This window comes from Hyperolius riggenbachi, chromosome 11 (assembly GCF_040937935.1).
Source record: "Hyperolius riggenbachi isolate aHypRig1 chromosome 11, aHypRig1.pri, whole genome shotgun sequence".
Classification (NCBI taxonomy): Eukaryota; Metazoa; Chordata; class Amphibia; order Anura; family Hyperoliidae; genus Hyperolius; species Hyperolius riggenbachi.
The window spans coordinates 16,484,835-16,509,325 of NC_090656.1; the positions used below are offsets into that span (position 1 = coordinate 16,484,835).

The window sequence follows — 24,491 nt, forward strand, 5'->3', positions numbered from 1 at the left end:
CTTCCCCTGTAGGGTCACAACTTTAAAGACATTTCACACTTCCTATGAACTGATAGTGCACAAATTAGTGTCACTATAGTGCTAACACCTTCCGCACTGCCTTGTGGAGTACAATACATAATTTAGGTCACTAACCATCCCTTTTAAAAAGATATCTGAAGTAACTAATGCAGTTAGATATCCCTGTCAAGTTTCTTGTCGAGTGACAGGCAGCCTATTGCGCCAATCAAGGTGCAGGGATAATGTCCTTCAAAGTGATTGGGCCCGCAGGGGCTCAGGGCAGGAAGAGTAGAGCTCTCATCATTGCCAATTAGCAGGCATAAGTTCGTAGCACTCGTTATGTTACTCTGATAAGGCGTGTTAACTCTGATAAGGTATGCTATTTGTCTTAGTGAATCAAGCCCATGATGTCCAGGCTGGGAATTGAACATGGACCTGTGGAAGGCCAGTCACTGCCTAAACACAGACCTCTACTACCTCCCAAAACTGATAATCTACAGAACCATATAGCGGTTCCCATAGAGATGATAGCTCTGCTTTCCTTGACACACATAACAGATGACTATCCGCTACCCTGTATAATGTGGTGGTAAATCACAAGTCACCAGCAGTCTCTTCCACACAGTCCCGCTGCCCGGTATTGGGCCGTGGACCAGGGGTTGGGGACCCCATCCTAATTTACATAATAACATCTCTGCTCTCCCTCCCCAAACCCCAATTTTCTTTCATATCCTGGATATACAGCCTCAGAAGAGCCGCTTCAGCACCTTTCATAATATCACTTTAAATACTCGCTATGAATACAGAAATATTTAATCATATTCAGCATCGCAGCTAGTGTTCCATATATACAGAAGCTTCATCTGTTTCCTACTCTGTACAGCACCATGGAATATGCTGGCGCTTAATAAATCAATAATACCTGCTCTCATCTGCATAGTATATGTATGAATTACCTATCCTTCCTCTATATAATATATATCATGGCCCCTCCTCTGTATAGCACATATAAGGTGTGTATATGTATATATATATATATATATATATATATATATATATATATATATATATATATAGATATAAATAGATTATATATATATATATATATATATATATATATATACACACAGTGGTGTGAAAAACTATTTCCCCCCTTCCTGATTTCTTATTCTTTTGCATGTTTGTCACACTTAAATGTTTCTTCTCATCAAAAACCGTTAACTATTAGTCAAAGATAACATAATTGAACACAAAATGCAGTTTTAAATGATGGTTTTTATTATTTAGTGAGAAAAAAAACCTCCAAATCTACAAGGCCCTGTGTGAAAAAGAAATTGCCCCCTGAACCTAATAACTGGTTGGGCCACCCTTAGCAGCAATAACTGCCATCAAGCGTTTGCGATAACTTGCAACGAGTCTTTTACAGCGCTCTGGAGGAATTTTGGCCCACTCGTCTTTGCAGAATTGTTGTAATTCAGCTTTATTTGAGGGTTTTCTAGCATGAACCGCCTTTTTAAGGTCATGCCACAACATCTCAACATGATTCAGGTCAGGACTTTGACTAGGCCACTCCAAAGTCTTCATTTTGTTTTTCTTCAGCCATTCAGAGGTGGATTTGCTGGTGTGTTTTGGGTCATTGCCCTGCTTCTGCACCCAAGATCGCTTCAGCTTGAGTTAACAAACAGATGGCCGGACATTCTCCTTCAGGATTTTTTGGTAGACAGTAGAATTCATGGTTCCATCTATCACAGCAAGCCTTCCTACTGTATAGACATATATAACTCAACCTGCACTATATAGCGTTACATAAGTATTTATAAATCATGATCCTTGCTCCTGTATATGGACTATATATAAATCACCCTCCTATATATAGCATGTTACATATGTATATATAACATAATCAAAGTCCCTCATCTGTATAGAGACTATATATAAAAATCACTCTCATCTATCTAGTACATTACGTATGTATATATAAATACTAATCCCTCCTCCTGTATAAACTATATGTCTCACCCTCCTCTATATAGCATGTTACATAAATATATCTAAATCATGACTCCTTCTGCTATATATAGTGACTATATATAAATCACCCTCCTCTATAAAGCATATTATGTACGTATAGATAAATCATGGCCCCTCCTCTGTATAGTGACTATATATAAATCACCCTCCTCTATAAAGCATGTTATGTACGTATAGATAAATCATGGCCCCTCTTCTATATAGAGACTATATATAAATCACCCTCCTCTATATAGCATGTTAGGTACGTATAGATAAATCATGGCCCCTCCTCTATATAGAGACTATATATAAATCACCCTCCTCTATATAGCATGTTAGGTATGTATAGATAAATCATGGCCCCTCCTCTATATAGAGACTATATATAAATCACCCTCTATATAGCATGTTAGGTATGTATAGATAAATCATAGCCCCTCCTCTATATAGAGACTATATATAAATCACCCTCCTCTATATAGCATGTTAGGTATGTATAGATAAATCATGGCCCCTCTATATAGAGACTATATATATAAATCACCCTCCTCTATAAAGCATATTATGTACGTATAGATAAATCAAGGCCCCTCCTCTGTATAGTGACTATATATAAATCACCCTCCTCTATAAAGCATGTTATGTACGTATAGACAAATCATGGCCCCTCCTCTATATAGAGACTATATATAAATCACCCTCCTCTATATAGCATATTAGGTATGTATAGAAAAATCATAGCCCCTCCTCTATATAGAGACTATATATAAATCACCCTCCTCTATATAGCATGTTAGGTATGTATAGATAAATCATGGCCCCTCCTCTGTATAGAGACTATATATAAATCACCCTCCTCTATATAGCATGTTAGGTATGTATAGATAAATCATGGCCCCTCCTCTGCATAGAGACTATATATAAATCACCCTCCTCTATATAGCATGTTAGGTATGTATAGATAAATCATAGCCCCTCCTCTGTATAGTGACTATATATAAATCACCCTCCTCTATAAAGCATGTTATGTACGTATAGATAAATCATGGACCCTCCTCTATATAGAGACTATATATAAATCACCCTCCTCTATATAGCATGTTAGGTACGTATAGATAAATCATGGCCCCTCCTCTATATTGAGACTATATATAAATCACCCTCCTCTATATAGCAGGTTAGGTATGTATAGATAAATCATGGCCCCTCCTCTATATAGAGACTATATATAAATCACCCTCTATATAGCATGTTAGGTATGTATAGATAAATCATAGCCCCTCCTCTATATAGAGACTATATATAAATCACCCTCCTCTATATAGCATGTTAGGTATGTATAGATAAATCATGGCCCCTCCTCTGTATAGAGAGTATATATAAATCACCCTCCTCTATATAGCATGTTAGGTATGTATAGATAAATCATGGCCCCTCCTCTGTATAGAGACTATATATAAATCACCCTCCTCTATATAGCATGTTAGGTATGTATAGATAAATCATGGCCCCTCCTCTGCATAGAGACTATATATAAATCACCCTCCTCTATATAGCATGTTAGGTATGTATAGATAAATCATAGCCCCTCCTCTGTATAGTGACTATATATAAATCACCCTCCTCTATAAAGCATGTTATGTACGTATAGATAAATCATGGCCCCTCCTCTATATAGAGACTATATATAAATCACCCTCCTCTATATAGCATGTTAGGTACGTATAGATAAATCATGGCCCCTCCTCTATATTGAGACTATATATAAATCACCCTCCTCTATATAGCATGTTAGGTATGTATAGATAAATCATGGCCCCTCCTCTATATAGAGACTATATATAAATCACCCTCTATATAGCATGTTAGGTATGTATAGATAAATCATAGCCCCTCCTCTATATAGAGACTATATATAAATCACCCTCCTCTATATAGCATGTTAGGTATGTATAGATAAATCATGGCCCCTCCTCTGTATAGAGAGTATATATAAATCACCCTCCTCTATATAGCATGTTAGGTATGTATAGATAAATCATGGCCCCTCCTCTATATAGAGACTATATATATAAATCACCCTCCTCTATAAAGCATATTATGTACGTATAGATAAATCATGGCCCCTCCTCTGTATAGTGACTATATATAAATCACCCTCCTCTATAAAGCATGTTATGTACGTATAGATAAATCATGGCCCCTCCTCTATATAGAGACTATATATAAATCACCCTCCTCTATATAGCATGTTAGGTACGTATAGATAAATCATGGCCCCTCCTCTATATAGAGACTATATATATAAATCACCCTCCTCTACAAAGCATATTATGTACGTATAGATAAATCATGGCCCCTCCTCTGTATAGAGACTATATATAAATCACCCTCCTCTATATAGCATGTTAGGTACGTATAGATAAATCATGGCCCCTCCTCTATATAGAGACTATATATAAATCACCCTCCTCTATATAGCATGTTAGGTATGTATAGATAAATCATGGCCCCTCCTCTATATAGAGACTATATATAAATCACCCTCTATATAGCATGTTAGGTATGTATAGATAAATCATAGCCCCTCCTCTATATAGAGACTATATATAAATCACCCTCCTCTATATAGCATGTTAGGTATGTATAGATAAATCATGGCCCCTCTATATAGAGACTATATATATAAATCACCCTCCTCTATAAAGCATATTATGTACGTATAGATAAATCATGGCCCCTCCTCTGTATAGTGACTATATATAAATCACCCTCCTCTATAAAGCATGTTATGTACGTATAGACAAATCATGGCCCCTCCTCTATATAGAGACTATATATAAATCACCCTCCTCTATATAGCATGTTAGGTATGTATAGATAAATCATGGCCCCTCCTCTGCATAGAGACTATATATAAATCACCCTCCTCTATATAGCATGTTAGGTATGTATAGATAAATCATAGCCCCTCCTCTGTATAGTGACTATATATAAATCACCCTCCTCTATAAAGCATGTTATGTACGTATAGATAAATCATGGCCCCTCCTCTATATAGAGACTATATATAAATCACCCTCCTCTATATAGCATGTTAGGTACGTATAGATAAATCATGGCCCCTCCTCTATATTGAGACTATATATAAATCACCCTCCTCTATATAGCATGTTAGGTATGTATAGATAAATCATGGCCCCTCCTCTATATAGAGACTATATATAAATCACCCTCTATATAGCATGTTAGGTATGTATAGATAAATCATAGCCCCTCCTCTATATAGAGACTATATATAAATCACCCTCCTCTATATAGCATGTTAGGTATGTATAGATAAATCATGGCCCCTCCTCTGTATAGAGAGTATATATAAATCACCCTCCTCTATATAGCATGTTAGGTATGTATAGATAAATCATGGCCCCTCCTCTGTATAGAGACTATATATAAATCACCCTCCTCTATATAGCATGTTAGGTATGTATAGATAAATCATGGCCCCTCCTCTGCATAGAGACTATATATAAATCACCCTCCTCTATATAGCATGTTAGGTATGTATAGATAAATCATAGCCCCTCCTCTGTATAGTGACTATATATAAATCACCCTCCTCTATAAAGCATGTTATGTACGTATAGATAAATCATGGCCCCTCCTCTATATAGAGACTATATATAAATCACCCTCCTCTATATAGCATGTTAGGTACGTATAGATAAATCATGGCCCCTCCTCTATATTGAGACTATATATAAATCACCCTCCTCTATATAGCATGTTAGGTATGTATAGATAAATCATGGCCCCTCCTCTATATAGAGACTATATATAAATCACCCTCTATATAGCATGTTAGGTATGTATAGATAAATCATAGCCCCTCCTCTATATAGAGACTATATATAAATCACCCTCCTCTATATAGCATGTTAGGTATGTATAGATAAATCATGGCCCCTCCTCTGTATAGAGAGTATATATAAATCACCCTCCTCTATATAGCATGTTAGGTATGTATAGATAAATCATGGCCCCTCCTCTATATAGAGACTATATATATAAATCACCCTCCTCTATAAAGCATATTATGTACGTATAGATAAATCATGGCCCCTCCTCTGTATAGTGACTATATATAAATCACCCTCCTCTATAAAGCATGTTATGTACGTATAGATAAATCATGGCCCCTCCTCTATATAGAGACTATATATAAATCACCCTCCTCTATATAGCATGTTAGGTACGTATAGATAAATCATGGCCCCTCCTCTATATAGAGACTATATATATAAATCACCCTCCTCTACAAAGCATATTATGTACGTATAGATAAATCATGGCCCCTCCTCTGTATAGAGACTATATATAAATCACCCTCCTCTATATAGCATGTTAGGTACGTATAGATAAATCATGGCCCCTCCTCTATATAGAGACTATATATAGATCACCCTCCTCTATATAGCATGTTAGGTACGTATAGATAAACCATGGCCCCTCCTCTATATAGAGACTATATATAAATCACCCTCCTCTATAAAGCATGTTAGGTATGTATAGATAAATCATAGTCCCTCCTCTATATAAAAATCACCCTTCTCTATATAGTACATTATGTATGTATATAAATAAATCATTGTCCCTCCTTTACACTGACACTTCTCTCTCTCTCTCTCTTACACTCTCTCTCTCTCTGACTGTATAATGATAAATGATAATCACACACGTATCTATCTGCTGTCCTCCCATCTCCATCTCCCTTCCCTGCAGGGGCAATGTTATATCTGTATGTCATGCAGGGTAGCACACAGCGTTGCAGTGCTGGAGGCTCCCTCTCCTCATACACTCACTGCTCCCAATCCTCCCTTCTCACATCCCAGCTCTCCCCAGCAACAGCCCAGCCATATCTCTCCACATAACGCTCAGCACGCAGAGCCCCTCTCCCGCCCTCCTCCCTCTTCCAGAAGTTTCCCCGCTCTGGACTTCTCCCTCCCAGCATCCCTAGCGTCACCCCGCCCCGCTCTTCCCGCCCTCCCCAGCGCTAGAGCTCCCTCTGCTGCATCTCCTGTGCAGGAAAGCTGGGCGCCATCTTTCCGAGGACCAACAGATACTGGAGAAGCCCAGGACTGCAGACACTATAGAACAGCTTCACCAACACGCTGTAGAACCAATCAGCGAGCCCAGATCCCATCAGCTGACCTCAGGCAATAAATTGTTTGTTAAGTTATAACATAGGCATTTTATTTATGAATATTTACACATCAGAACTGAAAGAATATATAGGTGTGTACCAGATGTGTATTATATATATATATATATATACATATATATATATATACATACATATATATATATATATATATATATATATATATATATATATATATATATATATATATATATATATATATATATATTATATATATATATATATATATATATATATATATATATATATATATATATATATAATGTGTGCATTCCATGTGGAGGAAAAAACTCTGCTGCTACTCATTGCAGCTATACTGACACAGGCAGCAAATCATTTTTTGCAAAAAGGCGGGCAGGCAGCAAATCATACAGCAACAGCACAGACGCCTATAGACTTGCACGCAGGGCTCTCTGTGTGGCTGCCCGACATCTACTTGTAACTTGTGATCTGCGGCGGGTCCTCTCCTCCAGGAGCGCCTGCAGACCGGCGCATGTTCTTGTGGGTGTTTTATTCATCTATATAGTGCTGACATATTACGCAGCGCTGTACAGAATACATTGTTTTGTCAGCAACTGTCCCTCAGGCCTTGTTCACATTGCGTTCGGCTCGCGTGTCCGTCTGAGTTGGTCATTTTTTTTTTCCGATTCCCAGCGCTTGGGTGGGCGATTCGTTTTTGTCCTTAGCGGTTTTCTAATCATTTTTCCAGAGTGGTTTTGTAATTGTATTTGTAAATACAATATATTTATTCTTAAAAACGCAAACGCGATTGCTACACAAAACAATTTTGTGAGCGTTTTGCGTTTCGCCTATACTTTCCATTGAGGCAGAATTGCCTCAAAAATGGTCCACGCACCGCTTTGCTAGCCGCACAGCGCACGGCCCGCGCTGATATGAACCTTCTCATAAACATTCATTGTCCACACGGTCGGGGGCGTTTTTAAAAACGACACGCGGGTGAAAAAAAGCTGAAAACGCCTGCAGTGTAAACAAGCCCTTAGAGGGGCCTAATCTATTTACTGTGTATATATATATACAGTGGTTTGCAAAAGTATTTGGCCCCCTTGAAGTTTTCCACATTTTGTCATATTACTGCCACAAACATGAATCAATTTTATTGGAATTCCACATGAAAGACCAATACAAAGTGGGGTACACATGAGAAGTGGAACGAAAATCATACATGTTTACAAACATTAAAAAAACAAAAAACTGCAAAGTGGGGTGTGCGTAATTATTCAGCCCCCTGAGTCAATACTTTGTAGAACCACCTTTTGCTGCAATTACAGCTGCCAGTCTTTTAGGGTATGTCTCTACCAGCTTTGCACATCTAGAGACTGAAATCCTTGCCCATTCGTCTTTGCAAAACAGCTCCAGCTCAGTCAGATTACATGGACAGCATTTGTGAACAGCAGTTTTCAGATCGTGCCACAGATTCTCGATTGGATTTAGATCTGCACTTTGACTGGGCCATTCTAACACGTGGATATGTTTTGTTTTAAACCATTCCAATGGCTTTATGTTTAGGGTTGTTGTCCTGCTGGAAGGTGAACCTCCGCCCCAGTCTCTTGTCTTTTGCAGACTCCAAGAGGTTTTCTTCCAAGATTGCCCTGCATTTGGCTCCATCCATCTTCCCATCAACTCTGACCAGCTTCCCTGTCCCTGCTGAAGAGAAGCACCCCCAGAGCATGATGCTGCCACCACCATATGTGACAGTGGGGATGGTGTGTTCAGAGTGATGTGCAGTGTTAGTTTTCCGCCACACATAGCGTTTTGCATTTTGGCCAACAAGTTCCATTTTGGTCTCATCTGACCAGAGCACCTTCTTCCACATGGTTGCTGTGTCCCCCACATGGCTTGTGGCAAACTGCAAACGGGACTTATGCTTTCTGTTGACAATGCCTTTCTTCTTGCCACTCTTCCATAAAGGCCAACTTTGTACAGTGCATGACTAATAGTTGTCCTATGGACAGAGTCTCCCACCTGAGCTGTAGATCTCTGCAGCTCGTCCAGAGTCACCATGGGCCTCTTGACTGCATTTCTGATCAGCGCTCTCCTTGTTCGGCCTATGAGTTTAGGTGGATGGCCTTGTCTTGGTAGGTTTACAGTTGTGCCATACTCCTTCCATTTCTGAATGATCGCCTGAACAGTGCTCTGTGGGATGTTCAAGGCTTTGGAAATCTTTTTGTAGCCTAAGCCTGCTTTAAATTTCTCAATAACTTTATCCCTGACCTGTCTGGTGTGTTCTTTGGACTTCATGGTGTTGTTGCTCCCAATATTCTCTTAGGCCCCCTTTCCACGAACTGTTGAGCTATGTGCTCAGCAAGCAGTTACCAGGCAGCAGTGAGCAGTTAGCAGGCAGCAACAAGCAGTTTAGCAGGCAGCAGTGAGAAGTTGTGAGAGTTTGAGAGGCATTTCACTGCCTATCAACAGTCTGTGGAAATAAGGCCTAAGACAACCTCTGAGGTCATCACAGAGCAGCTGTATTTGTACTGACATTAGATTACACACAGGTGCACTCTATTTAGTCATTAGCACTCATCAGGTAATGTCTATTGGCAACTGACTGCACTCAGACCAAAGGGGGCTAAATAATTATGCACACCACTTTGCAATTATTGTTTTTTTAAAATGTTTGGAATCAGATTTGTTCTTTGTTCCACTTCTCACATGTACACCACTTTGTATTGGTCTTTCACGTGAAATTCCAATAAAATTGATTCATGTTTGTGGCAGCAATGTGACAAAATGTGGAAAACTTCAAGGGGGCCGGGTACTTTTGCAAACCACTGTACACACACACACACACACACACACACACACTGTTTTGTCAGCAACTGTCCCTCAGGCCTTGTTCACATTGCGTTCGGCTCGCGTGTCCGTCCACATTGAGCGTCTTTTTTTTTTCCGATTCCTGTCGCTTGGGTGGGCGATACGTTTTTGTGCTTAGCGGTTTTCTAAGCATTTTTTCAGAGCGGTTTTGTAATTGTGTTTGTAAATACAATATATTTATTCTTAAAAACGCAAACGCGATCGCTACACAAAACTATTTTGTGAGCGTTTTGCGTTTCTCCTATACTTTCCATTGAGGCAGAATTGCCTTAAAAATGGTAGACGCACCGCCTTGCTAGCCGCACAGCGTACGACCCGCGCTGATATGAACCTTCTCATAGACATTCATTGTGCACACGGTCGGGGGCGTTTTTAAAAACTGCACACGGGTGAAAAAAAGCTGAAAATGCCTGCAGTGTAAACAAGCCCTTAGAGGGGCCTAATATATATATATATATATATATATATATATATATATATATATATATATATATATATATATATATATATATATATATATAAAACTACATTCATACAGGGCCCTTTTGGAGGCAGAAAGGGTCGCAGCGCATGAGGGGAAAACATTGGCCACACAGAGCGGCAGGGAGGGAAGGGGAGTGCTAAACGCAATTAACTACCTTTCCCAGAACTGTCTATCTTAAAACCAAAGTTTGTCATTCTGAGCCCTGCAATAGATGTGCGATCGATTACGGTGACCAGAAACGACTGCTGGATCTGCGATTTTTATGCGTTTTGGACGACTGGGCGTCGCCTGACGTCACAAATACTAAGCTGATTACTAAATGCTTCTTTAAAGGATACCCGAAGTGACATAGGACATGGCGAGATAGACATGTGTATGTACAGTGCCAAGCAAACAAATAACTATGCTGTGTTCCTTTTTTTCTTTCTCTGCCTGAAAGAGTTAAATATCAGGTATGTAAGTGGCTGACTCAGTCCTGAATTAGAGAGAGGAAGTGACTACAGTGTGACCCTCACTGATAAGAAATTCAAACTATAAAACACTTTCCTACCAGAAAATGGCTTTTGAGAGCAAGAAAGAGATAAAAAGGGAAATTTCTTATCAGTGAGGGTCACACTGTAGTTACTTCCTGTCTGAGTCAGGACTGAGTCAGCCACTTACATACCTGATATTTAACTCTTTCAGGCAGAGAAAGAAAAAAAGGAACGCAGCATAGTTATTTGTGTGCTTGGCACTGTACATACACATGTCTATCTCATCATGTCACATGTCACTTCGGGTATCCTTTATAAAGACGGACAGGAATTGCAAAATATGGTTGACTATATGCAACAAGCAGAAATACTCAGTGCAAGATTTGTGGAAAAGGGATATAGATATGAGGAGATCCAGCAAACAGTACAGCAAGTGGGAAGTATTGATAGAAACACACTCCTCTTGTGTTACAATGCAGGAAGATGGAGGTTTTCAATTGGCATTCATAAGCAATTTCTCAAAAGAATACAAAGCAGTAGAGAAAATTATCAGAAAAAAAGAAAAGTGATTCACAATTACAAGCGATATTACCTAAACGTGAAATTTATATATCGCAGAGCACCAACCTAACTTGAGGGACAGGTTAGTCCCAAATTGTGTGAACCCTCCAGTACAAGTGGAGGTACCTAGGTGGAGGCAAAATGTTTTTTCCCCCTGCAGGGACTGTAAGGCATGCAAAATGAGGATCACATTCAGGACGGATTCCTTTTCGGCCACAGGGGATACTAGGGAATATAAAATAGAACAATTTATTATGTGCAGGAGCAATCATGTGGTTTATCTGCTATGGTGCACCTGCGGGTATAGATATGTGGGAAGAACAACTCTAACCCTGCAGGAAAGGGTAGGGGAGCACATATACAGAATTACAAAAGGACACGAAAATCATAGTGTCTCTAGGCACTTTAAAATTAAGCACGGATCTAACCCAAAATACTTGAAAGCTTGTGCGATTGAAATATCCTGCCCAACTGGAGTAGCTGTCACAAACTACATACACGATGCCAAGCTGAAACTAAATGGATTTATACATTGCGGAGTATGTACCCAGATGGGTTAAACATTGACTTAGATATAACTGTTTCCTTACAAACGATTAAGAGATTGATTGTGTGGAGGCGCTGCCTACTGTCAAAGATGTGCACAATGTGAATATAGGGACCGCCATGTGGAGGTATATACAGTATAAGGCTCAGTTATATAACACAGTGACCATATAGACGTGTTTCAAGATATATACACAGGCCTCTATAATGTATGGGATAATGTGTATCTAAGGTATTAAATACAGTTTTATTAAGCAATTTTATCATCATTTTTAGGTTATAGCAGTATTTACTGACTCTGATTATTCTATTATCGTACATTCAGTGCAGTATGAGTATTCATAAGTATTGATTGCTAATATAAATGCATGTGGTTTAATGATATCATACGGGTTGTGGTAATTTATATTCATAGGTTGTAAATATAAGTTTATACATAGATATGAGATAAAGCATGGAAGGAAAGCAGGGTAGACATTTATTGATGTTAGAAATAGGATTAGTATGGTATGTACGTTGGAGTGGCACTGTCCCCTGGTGAATTCTGAATGTAAACAGATCGCCCGCCTAGTTATAGGCTGCGGCTGGAACGGTTAAATCTAAAGTGGGAGGGCACATCTTGATGTTGCCAAGGGGAGGGCATTTGCGGATGAACGGGGGGGAGGACATTTCTAGCAATAGGGATTTGTAATTATGTGTGCGTGAATGAGGACGCTCCCTAGGATGGTTACGTGGGGTCTATCTCCATTCGCGTAGTAAACAACCGGAGTCGGTGGATAAGGCGGGCGGAGTTATACAAAGTGGGATGGACTGCAACATGACGTGGTGCAGAAACACCCCCTAAGCTCACGATTTCAGAGTATTTAGACGTCCTCTTGACGCATGGTCCCAAGCCCCTGATGAGTCACAACGGTGACGAAACTGATAGGGTGGAGCCTAGGGAACAGCGAGGAGGACAGTGAATGCTATTGACAGACAGGGACGAGGATTAGCCGTAGCCCTGGAGCGGGGGATCAGTACTATACTTGTGATATGCTTTTAACTTTTAACTACATTGTCACAGGAGCCCTTGTGGTCAGACCGCAAAATGCCTTCCAAACGGTGCCAGTGCACGGATCGTGCGAACTCTGGTCGCAGTCAATGCGTAGGAACCGTTGGGAATTGGCCGCAGACAAACCAGAAGGGAGCCTGTGAGGTACGGTAATTACAACTTTACACACTAGTTCAGGGTATAACTGCCACCACCTCCGTTACCATGGGACAGAGGAGCCCACTGACTGTCTGTGCCTAGATCTACAAATAAAAACGGTTAAAACACGCTGTATTCTGTCTAGCCAACAACAAACAATAGTAGCGTTTCTTCAGAGACCTGGGATCAGTTTCTGTGTATGCTGAATAATAGGGTGTAACGATCGGTGTAACACAGAGAGGATCTGATTACCGGTGATCTGCAGTATCACCGAGAATACAGATATATACCCGATTATTAATGATCTGCAGTATCACCGATAATCAGATATATCACTAACCTCTGGACACCTGAGTAATATGAGTGTTTGGTGCAACAGTAATACTTTGAGGAGAGCACCCGTGTAGAGGGTGTAAGGCAGTAAGGGATACTGCTCAGAGAACAGATTCCTTCCAATGGCCTGATGCTCCCCAAGGGGCGGAGCCAGGCTGAGAGTGGGAAGGACCAGAGAGTAAGTGACACCAAAGGTGAAGTGTCACTGACAGATCTGTGAACTATCTCCAAGCAGGGAAGATAGTTCTCGAGGTCGGACAGGCCAGGTCGGCAACAGACAGACAGATCAGGTACAGAGACAGGAGACAGATACGGAATCTCAAGACAAGCAGGGTTCAGCAACAGAGTATCAGATATAGCGAAGTACCAAATCAGAGATCAAGAGAATGGTCAGGAAAGCAGAAAGTCATAACAGATAATAACAATGCCTAGTCTTAGGTGTGAGCTACGTGATCATCAACACCCTGGAACTAGTCTGATGTATAACAGAGTGATAATACAGTTCCCTAGTCTTGGGTGTGAGTTCCTTGATCATCAACACCCTGGAACTAGTCTGAAGTATAACAGAATGGTAATACAGTTCCCTAGTCTTGGGTGTGAGTTCCTTGATCATCAACACCCTGGAACTAGTCTGAGGTATAACAGAATGGTAATACAGTTCCCTAGTCTTGGGTGTGAGCTCCTTGATCATCAACACCCTGGAACTAGTCTAAAGTAATAACACAGAAAATATCACAGATACTGACAAGGTCTGAGTGCTACCACGTAGTGATCGCAACGGCAGACAACCAGAAAATGACCAGCACCCAGTATATATAGTAAAGTGCTCTCCAGCGCCTCCCCTAAGTGCTGGACCAATGGAAACTGTCTGAATCGTCAGCTGACCGGCTTGGTCAGCTGACTCCCTTCTGGCTGTCATAAAAGTTCTGCCTCTCAGCGTGCGCGCGCGTCCTTCTGAACCTGTGTGGACTATCAGTCCCAGCCACACCAGACATGTGTTGTGAAGCACCCGCCGCGCTGGACGCGGAATCCGCCGCACCGCTATCAAGGCATGCGGCGGTTCCTCCGTGTTCGGCTACACTACTGTATGCAGGCCCACGCATGCAAGCCGCCGCGTTGGATGCGGACTCAGCTGCCTTGTTCTGAGTACACGCGGCGGTTTTTCCGCGTTTTCTCACATAGGGTAGCTAGAACAACAACTGACGATAGCGTCGGTTTATTGAAAGCAATATAAATAATTAATATATACAGAAAATTATTAAAATCAACAATTATTGAGACATGAGATAACACAGTATGAAAATAAAGGGGAGAAAATATCCTTAGTTTCATGGAAAATGTCCTTTTGTGGGAAAATCATCAAGTCCTTGATTTCAAGTTCCGCAGAGTTCTTTGTTTCAGCTAAGTTCAATCAAAATGGCCACCACTTGTTCCTCACGGTGGCCGTGTGTTCATGAAGGTGGAAAAATGGAGGAAATATGTCCGTTCTGGGAAAACTTGTAGAGTTCCTTTTGTTCAGTTCAGCAAAGTTTAAAATCCAAGCAATATGGAAGATGTCCTTTGTTCAGTTCCGACAAGATGGCCGCTAGCCATGTGCCCTATGTTTCAGCTCCGACAAGATGGCCGATCAAGATGGCCGCTAGCCATGTGTCCTCTGGCTAGCACCAGACAGCTCTGTACAGATGGAATGTGGAGGACTGAAGGAGTGGTTCCTTGCAAACACTTTTGAACAATGCCCACCTTTGGGTGGAGCCTCAAGTACAGCCCAGGGGTTGGACAGAGGCGGTGAGCTCCGTGGAGGGGTGCTCTATGCCCACCAAATATGACATTTGCCATATCTCGGCTTACGCTTTCTGCACACACATGACCATCACATATTCATATTTCTCAGACTAGGCCAGTTCATATGATACCAAACTTGGGCATGTTTGCATGCCCGGTTAAAAAACGGTGGAATCCCCCGAGTTCTGGTTATGCCAGTGGCCCCAATTTAATATCAAAATACTCACAAGATCCGGACCAGCAGAATGATATAACTTTCACATTTCTCACCTGAACGGTATTCCTTAAATATGCAAAAAAACAAATACAACATCAACATTCATTTCTTCCTGCTTTTTGCTGCAGCCAGGATGTCTAGTTTCAAGCTGTGACTAGCTTCCTGGCATGCCCTGTATGAAAGATGGTTCCTGTAATTAGCATCTGAATGTGAAATCAGCTGGGACAAGCTTTGAGTTTACACCTCTGGCTAACAGGTCACAGGCACCAGGTTTCATGAAAAGAACTCTGCTGCTCTTATGAAGACAGCAGAGACCCTCCAGGCTGGACTGAATGGTATCCACAGACATGAGATTCTGATTGGGCAGCGCAAGGCAATCGAGGTAGGAAACCGATTGCGGTTGCGTTTTCGTTTCTCACGGCTGTTCCGTGACATACATGTACACTCATTACTTTTACATTTAAGATATAATTATTGTTGATTTTACACATTGGAGGCATATTGTGCGTATTTTGAGGTGAAAGCTGCAAGCAGGTTTGAGACGAGTGGTTTCTATATATTTTATGTGATCTCACTAGTGGTGTACAAACCTATGTAAACCGTCTGCACTATTATTTGATTTCGTGTGTTCATTTTTTAGGTGAATTCATGCCAAGGGATACTCTGGAACGTAGGAGGATCACAGGGGCGCCGCCAGCATACAGGCGAACCAAGCCTCCGCTTGGGGCTTCAATCTAAGGGGGGCCTCGCTCTTCTGCTGGTTGGCTCCCTCCTTCCCTTCCCGCCGTGATCCTGGGTCCCCCTCCTATGTGCCACACGTATGTTCAGGCAGTGAAACAGCGAGGGGAGAATCTGGCCAATAGGGACAACACAAGCTTCCCTTAGCCAATCCTATTGTTGCTGACGTCAGCCACTGCAAAAGGAGGGCGGGACAGAGAGCGTTCGAAAATTTGTACCAGATTAGCTTTTCTACCTGATGCTATCACAGAAAACACAATTTAAATTCGCTCACATGCTAACTAACTACATTTACACTTGACGTTTAACTATTGATTGAGATGGAGCTTGATTTGATTTATTGATCCATGTAAAGTCTGTGCCAGGTTGTTCAAATCTGTGGTAACGGTTTCTTTATCTCACATCTGTGGTAACGGTTTCTTTATGCATGGCATAACAATTCTACATCTCACATCTGTGGCGTAACGATTCTGCATCTCACATCTGTGGCGTAACGATTCTGCATCTCACATCCATGGCGTAACGATTCTGCATCTCACATGTGTGGCGTAACGATTCTGCATCTCACATCTGTGGCAGAACGATTCTGCATCTCCCATCCGTGGCATAACGTTTCTGCATCTCACATATGTGGCGTAATAATTCTGCATCTCACATCTGTGGCATAACGATTCTGCATCTCACATCTGTGGCGTAATAATTCTGCATCTCACATCTGTGGCATAACGATTCTGCATCTCACATCTGTGGCGTAACAATTCTGCATCTCACATCTGTGGCATACCGATTCTGCATCTCACATCTGTGGCATAACGATTCTGCATCTCACATCTGTGGCATAACGATTCTGCATCTCACATCTGTGGCATAACGATTCTGCATCTCACATCTGTGGCATAACGATTCTGCATCTCACATCTGTGGCATAACGATTCGTGCATCTCACATCTGTGGCATAACGATTCTGCTTCTCACATCTGTGGCATAACGATTCTGCATCTCACATCTGTTGCATAACGATTCTGCATCTCACATCTGTGGCATAACGATTCTGCATCTCACATCTGTGGCATAACGATTCTGCATCTCACATCTGTGGCATAACGATTCTGCTTCTCACATCTGTGGCATAACGATTCTGCATCTCACATCTGTTGCATAACGATTCTGCATCTCACATCTGTGGCATAACGATTCTGCATCTCACATCTGTGGCATAACGATTCTGCATCTCACATCTGTGGCATAACGATTCTGCATCTCACATCTGTTGCATAACGATTCTGCATCTCACATCTGTGGCATAACGATTCTGCATCTCACATCTGTGGCATAACGGTTCTGCATCTCACATCTGTGGCATAACGATTCTGCTTCTCACATCTGTGGCGTAACGATTCTGAATTCATTCCATATGCAAGAATGGCAAACGATGATTCAGATTAGATATTGTATTCTTGGATAATCAACTTCTATTAGGGTCTTGTCTGACTCTCTCCATCTGTATTTTTATGCTCCCCTATATATACTGCATCTGAAGTTGTTGACTGTACGAATTAGCTTCCTGGCTTTCTCCATCTCCTTTATTATGTGTCAGGTCGGCCATCCCTTCCAAGGAGAGGTACACTCAGATAACTGTGCTTGCCCGTCCCTCCTTTTGACCAAAACTGGTAATTTGGGGAGGGCTAGCATGCAGCTAGTCTTGTCAGATCTGACTTTAAAGTCTGAAACACATGATCTGCTGCATGCTTGTTCAGGGGCTATGGCTAATAGTATTAGAGGCAGAGGATCAGCAGGGCTGCCAGGCAACTGGTATTGCTTAAAAAGAAATAAACATGGCAGCCTCCATATACCTCTCTCTTCAGTTGTCCTTTAACCTCCCTGGCGGTAAGCCCGTGCTGAGCACGGGCTATGCCGCCGGGAGGCACCGCTCAGGCCCCGCTGGGCCGATTTGCATAATTTTTTTTTTGCTACACGCAGCTAGCACTTTGCTAGCTGCGTGTAGCATCTGATCGCCGCCGCTACCCGCCGATCCGCCGCAATTCCTCTCGCCGCGGCCGCCCCCCCCCCCAGACCCCGTGCGCTGCCTGGCCAATCAGTGCCAGGCAGCGCTATGGGGCAGATCGGAGTCCCCTCTGACGTCACGACGTCGATGACGTCGGTGACGTCATCCCGCCCGTCGCCATGGCGACGGGGGAAGCCCTCCAGGAGATCCCATTCTTTGAACGGGATCTCCTGATCTCCGATCGCCGGAGGCGATCGGAGGGGCTGGGGGGATGCCGCTGAGCAGCGGCTATCATGTAGCGAGACTTTGTCTCGCTACATGAAAAAAAAAAAAAATAAATAAAAAAAAAAGATTTGCTGCCCCCTGGCGGATTTTTTGCAAACCGCCAGGGGGGTTAAGTGTATTTTATGTGATGTCAGTTTTTTATATTCTGCCATACAGGCATTTCTTACATTTATACACAAGTGATCACCTCACTGCTATCACTTATGGAGCCGTTAAAGGCGTATGGCACGATGGACACTATTTTCAGTGAAGACTCTGCCTTCACCTTAGGTTTAAGGAAGTCATCAGGGGGAAAAGTCTAAAACAAGTGGTACTTACCAGGGGCTTCCTCCAGCTCCAAGCTCCCAGGACGTCCCTCGCCGCAGGCCTGTCCCGATCCCTGGCGATGACGTCAGAGCGACCTCCAGGTCGCTCTGTACTGCGCCTGTGCGAGCGGCGCTGTCAATAACCGCCACGTGGGCTGGAGAGTACCATGTCATCTGACGTCATCGCCGGGGACCGGGATGGACCTGCGGCGATCGGCTGAAGGCAGAGCTGTGGCGAGGGACGTCCTGGGAGCTTGGAGCTGGAGGACGCCCCCGGTAAGTACCACTTATTTTAGACTTTTTCCTCTGATGACTCCTTTAACTTCCACTTTGCACTGTTTCACTTCACATTCACCTTTCACTTTTTACTGGTTTCCTTTGTTGATTCCACTCTTACCACTTAATCCCTATTCACTCTTTTTAATTCTACACTTTTGTTCACATCATTTCACTCTTATTTTAACTCAATTTTTTTTATTTATTTCATTTTACTTTGTTTCATTTCTTTGCTGCCTATAGGTCCTGCCTGCCATCGCCGCTAGCTGCATTCTGAATTTTGGACACTAGATGGGGTTTCCCCCACTAATTCATGTCCATATACTTGCGCTCGGCAGACATAATACATGTCACAGCGTCGCCCAATGGGATGCGACGTTCTGGATGCCTATTTTACGTCGTTTGCGCCGTATTACGTCGTTGGAATGCATATGCTCCCCATGGGGCGTGCGACGTGACTGACAAGAAGCGGAAGGACGGACCCAACCCGCGTCAAACGCCCCGTTGATGTTGAAGGGCTACAAATGATAGTAGCCTGCGAGTACCGCCCCGTTGCCTCCGTAGAAGCGCTATTCGGCTCGAAACGGCCGTCAGGCTCCTGCTCCCAGCATGCACCGCACCCAGATCAGCTCTCACCCACATGGTATGTGCAATTACCATCCACCTATTTATGCAATGAAATTATGCCTGACAAGCAAATGTTTTACACTTGCAATAAAAGATACGTTTACAGCAGTGCTGGTTCACTTTTCATCCTCTACAGTTGCTTCATTTCAAGTTTCTGATACCAGAGCACACTGAAGTGGCAGTATTGCAGGGAGAGACCTGTACTACTGCCTCGACCCTGCTCGCAACAAAAGTGATGTCTATGTAGTGCCAGCCCCTTTCCTTCTACAAAGTATATGAGTATTTCACAATCTGCTCAGTTACTGGGATTTTCACGCACAACCATTTCTTGGATTTACAAAAAATGGTGTGAAAAGGGAAAAACATCCAGCATGTGGCAGTCCTGTGGGCGAAAGTGCCTTGTTGATGCTAGAGGTCAGAGGAGAATGGGCCGACTGATTCAAGCTGATAGAAGAGCAACGTTGACTGAAATAACCACTCGTTACAACCGAGGTATGCAGCAAAGCATTTGTGAAGCCACAACATGCACAACCTTGAGGCGGATGGGCTACAACAGCAGAAGACCCCACTGGGTACCACTCATCTCCACTACAAATAGGAAAAAGAGGCTACAGTTTGCACAAGCTCACCAAAATTGTACAGTTGAAGACAGAAAAAATGTTGCCTGGTCTGATGAGTCTCGATAGAGTCAGAATTTGGTATAAACAGAATGAGAATATGGATCCATCATGCCTTGTTACCACTGTGCAGGCTGGTGGTGTAATGGTGTGGGGGATGTTTTCTTTGCACACTTTAAGCCCCTTAGTGCCAACTGGGCATAGTTTAAATACCACAGACTGCCTGAGCATTGTTTTTGACCATGTCCATCCCTTCATGACCACCATGTACCCATCCTCTGATGGCTACTTCCAGCAGGATAATGCACCATGTCACACAGCTTGAATCATTTCAAATTGGTTTCTTGAACATGACAATGAGTTCACTGTACTAAAATGGCCCCCACAGTCACCAGATCTCAACCCAATAGAGCATCTATAGGATGTGACGGAACGGGAGCTTCGTGCCCTGGATGTGCATCCCACAAATCTCCATGAACTGCAAGATGCTATCTTATCAATATGGGCCAACATTTCTAAAGAATGCTCTCAGCACTTTGGTGAATCAATGCCACGTAGAATTAAGGCAGTTCTGAAGGTGAAAGGGGGTCAAACACCGTATTAGTATGGTGTTCCTAAGAATCCTTTAGGTGAGTGTAAGTGCGCACTGAGTGCAGCGCTTTTATCATTTATAAAAGGTTTATGCCATGTGTCGTTTTATCTTGGATTTTTATGGAAGCTATACAGATTAAAACATGTGAAGCAATCTGAGCCTGAGAAGTGTTTTCTACTGGAACCTGCATTGATAATACCTTAGATCCACCTGCTCCCTTAGGTGATCTACATCTGGAGAGCGGACACAATATATAGCTATATGGTGCAAGGTATTGTGAAGCACGTGTGGAGCACTAAACACAGTCGGGTGTTCTGGATTGAAGTTTAAACTTGATTGCAGTATCACGCTATGGGCTTCATTCACTAAGATAAATAGCATGCCTTATCAGAGTTAACATGCTTTATCAGAGTAGCATTACGAGCGAACTCATGCCTGCTAATTGGCAATGACGAGAGCTCCACTCGTCCTGCCCTGAGCCCCTGCGGGTCCAATCACTTTAAAGGACATTATCCCCACACTTTGATTGACCCAATAGGCTGCCTGTCACCTGACAGGAAACTTGACAGGCAGCCTATTGGGCCAATCAAAGTGCGGGGATTATGTCCTGTAAAGTGATTGGACCCGCAGGGGCTCAGAGCAGGAAGAGTGGAGCTCTCGTCATTGCCAATTAGCAGGCATAAGTTTGTAGCGCTCGCTATGCTACTCTGATAAGGCGTGTTAACTCTGATAAGGCGTGCTACTTGTTTTAGTGAAGCAAACCCTATGCATAGTGAATTATATATTTGCAGGTTATGATTTAAAGGTGGCGTGCGCAGTCCTGTTTGTGGGAATATTGACACTACTGGAACTCTGTGACAGCAAACCCACGGTGAAACATGCATTTACTGATCCAAGGAACTGAACTTTGCTTGATATTGGTATTGCCTGGTAATAAGAGAATATTGCGAGGTATTTGGATTAAAGGACAACTGAAGTTAGAGGGATATGGAGACTGCCATATTTATTTCCTTTTATGCAATACCAGTTGCCTGGCAACGCTGCTGGTCTATTTGGATGCAGTAGTGTCTGAATAACATGAGAAACAAGCATGCAGCTAATCTTGTCAGACCTGATAATAATGTCAGAAACCCCTGTTCTGCTGCATGCTTGTTCAGAGTCTATGGCTAAACGTATTAGAGGCAGAGGGTCAGCAGGACAGACAGGCAATGTGTATTGTTTCAAAGGAAATAAAGAGGTCGAGGGCCCAGTTATATCCCCCCCACCCCCATTTTGAATGATCCCACAGCACCCACAATTTGCACTGCATGTTATGGCAAAATTAAAAAAACAAACAAACCTCACTCATTGTAGGTAGGTAGCCAGGTATTAGTGACCGCTGTTATAGGAAGCCAGGTATAGTTGGCCCCAGTATAGGTAGCCAGGAATAGGAGCCCCAGCATAGATAGCTAGGCATAACAGGTGCTCCAGTATAGGTAGCCAGGCATAGATAGGTGCTCCAGTATAGGTAGCCAGGCATAATAGGTGCAGTGTTGCCAACCGTCAGTAAATTTACTGACAGTCAGTAAAAAAGTCAACAAATCTGGGCTGTCAGTAAAGTCCATGAAAACATTTGTGGTGTCAGTAAAAAAAAGCCCCTCTCTCTTTCCCAGAAGATCACAGCACTTCCTGCTTATCAGTTCACGTATCACTCTGGAATGTACACTGCTCTAGCTAAAGTGGCCATACATCTGTAGACTTGGCGGCCGATCAACCATCAGAAAAGACAATTATTATTGAGATTATAAAAATCGGTGCCACTAAAAAGCATGCCTAGTTGACAATCAAATCAATTTCGGGCCGAAATTGGTTGCATGTATCGATCGCATTTAACAATCGGACATGCTGGAAAATCTCAGGTTGGCATGCTCAATTAGGCGTGCAGTGGTAAGGGCTGCGATAATCGAGAAAAAATGTGAAGGAAACCCCCGGTCGCATCCCCCAAATGTAAATGTATCAAAGTGCCCCCCCCCTCCAGATGCTGTGCATTATTACTTCACCTGTCCGGTGTCCGCCACTGCACTCTTCTTCTTCATTCGAGCCCCATGTGGTTGCCAGTGTATTGCACGTAAGGTGCATGTGTGATATTTTTCATTTAATTGCAATAATATTAGATGTCAGTAAAAAAAAGTGTTCTGTCAGTAAATTTTTTTGTGCTTTGTCAGTAAAAATGTATTTCCGAGGTTGGCAACACTGGCCAGCGCTGCCTGCCTTTTATAAGGAGTGGCTCCAGGAGGGAGTGTAGCCTGATTGGCTACAATGTGCCTGCTGACTGTGATGTAGAGGGTCAAAGTTGTCTCTAATGGTGCATTATGGGGGCAAACCGAACTTCCGGAAAAGTTTGCGGTTCTCCGCGAACGCGAACCACGGAAGTTCGCTGGGAACTGTTTGGGCCATCTCTAGTAACCCGCGGGCAGGCTTGGTCAAATCACAAATTCAGGTGAAATCCGAATAGGTGTTATTCAGATTTCATCCACTTAATTACAGCACCTGTGCGGGTGGGCGAGGGGGAACACAGCGGTGAGGGACGGAGCAAGAAGACGGCTGATGGGTAAGATTAACCCCCCCTCGCCCACCCGCACAGGTGCTGTAATTAAGTGGATGAAATCTGAATAACACCTATTCGGATTTCATCCGAATTCGTGATTTGAGCAAGCCTGCCCGCGGGTACCCGACCCGCTGCAGGCCTCTAGCAGGAGAGGCTTGTACCATCAGTAAAAGCAACACAGATAACTCAGCCCCACACCCACCTCCCTTCTGCTACATTGCTAGTGACGCAGCGAGGGAAAAAGGGACCACACACAACTGAAGGAGAAGGAGCCAGAAGGAGGAATAATAGATGTCTGGGCCAATTAGCAGGGAGGGGAGTGACTAGCAAAGAGTTACTGCCAGGGCCAGCCTTAGGTTTCACAGCGCCCTGAGCGAAACCTGGTTTTTGTGCCCCCCCCCTCATCCTCTTCCCACGTGCATATACACACCTGCTCGCACGTATACACACACACAGGCCCATATGCAATTCCCCTTTTCTCCTGAGATATCTCCTAGGACAGTGGTTTCCAACTTTTTTGACGTTGTGACACATCACGCCAAATGCTCAGATCTCTGTGTCACGTATGTATAGTAGAAAAAATACTATTAAAAACCACGAATGGATGGAAAGAGTGCATTATCCTGAATACACTTAAAATTGAAGGCTAGAACCTTTCAGGAATATTAATAAAAAGTGGGGCAGTTAGCCGCCTCCCCCCCATTTAGAATGAAAGCACAACATCGACAATTTGCACCATGCGTTATAGCCGCAGTGCCCCCCTCACCCCCCAAAACGCCCTCAGACTCAGTATAGGTAGGTAGCCAGT

At 42.7% G+C, this 24,491-nt stretch overlaps 1 long non-coding RNA gene across 1 annotated transcript in view; it reads left to right on the forward strand.

Annotated features, from left to right (window-relative positions):
- The first annotated feature begins 7,070 nt into the window (after positions 1–7,070).
- Positions 7,071–24,491, forward strand: part of LOC137538483 (uncharacterized) — a 45,959-nt gene continuing 28,538 nt past the window's right edge. The window contains exon 1 of the long non-coding RNA XR_011024803.1: positions 7,071–7,229. This is a non-coding gene — a long non-coding RNA (uncharacterized lncRNA). The remainder of the gene's footprint in view (positions 7,230–24,491) is intronic.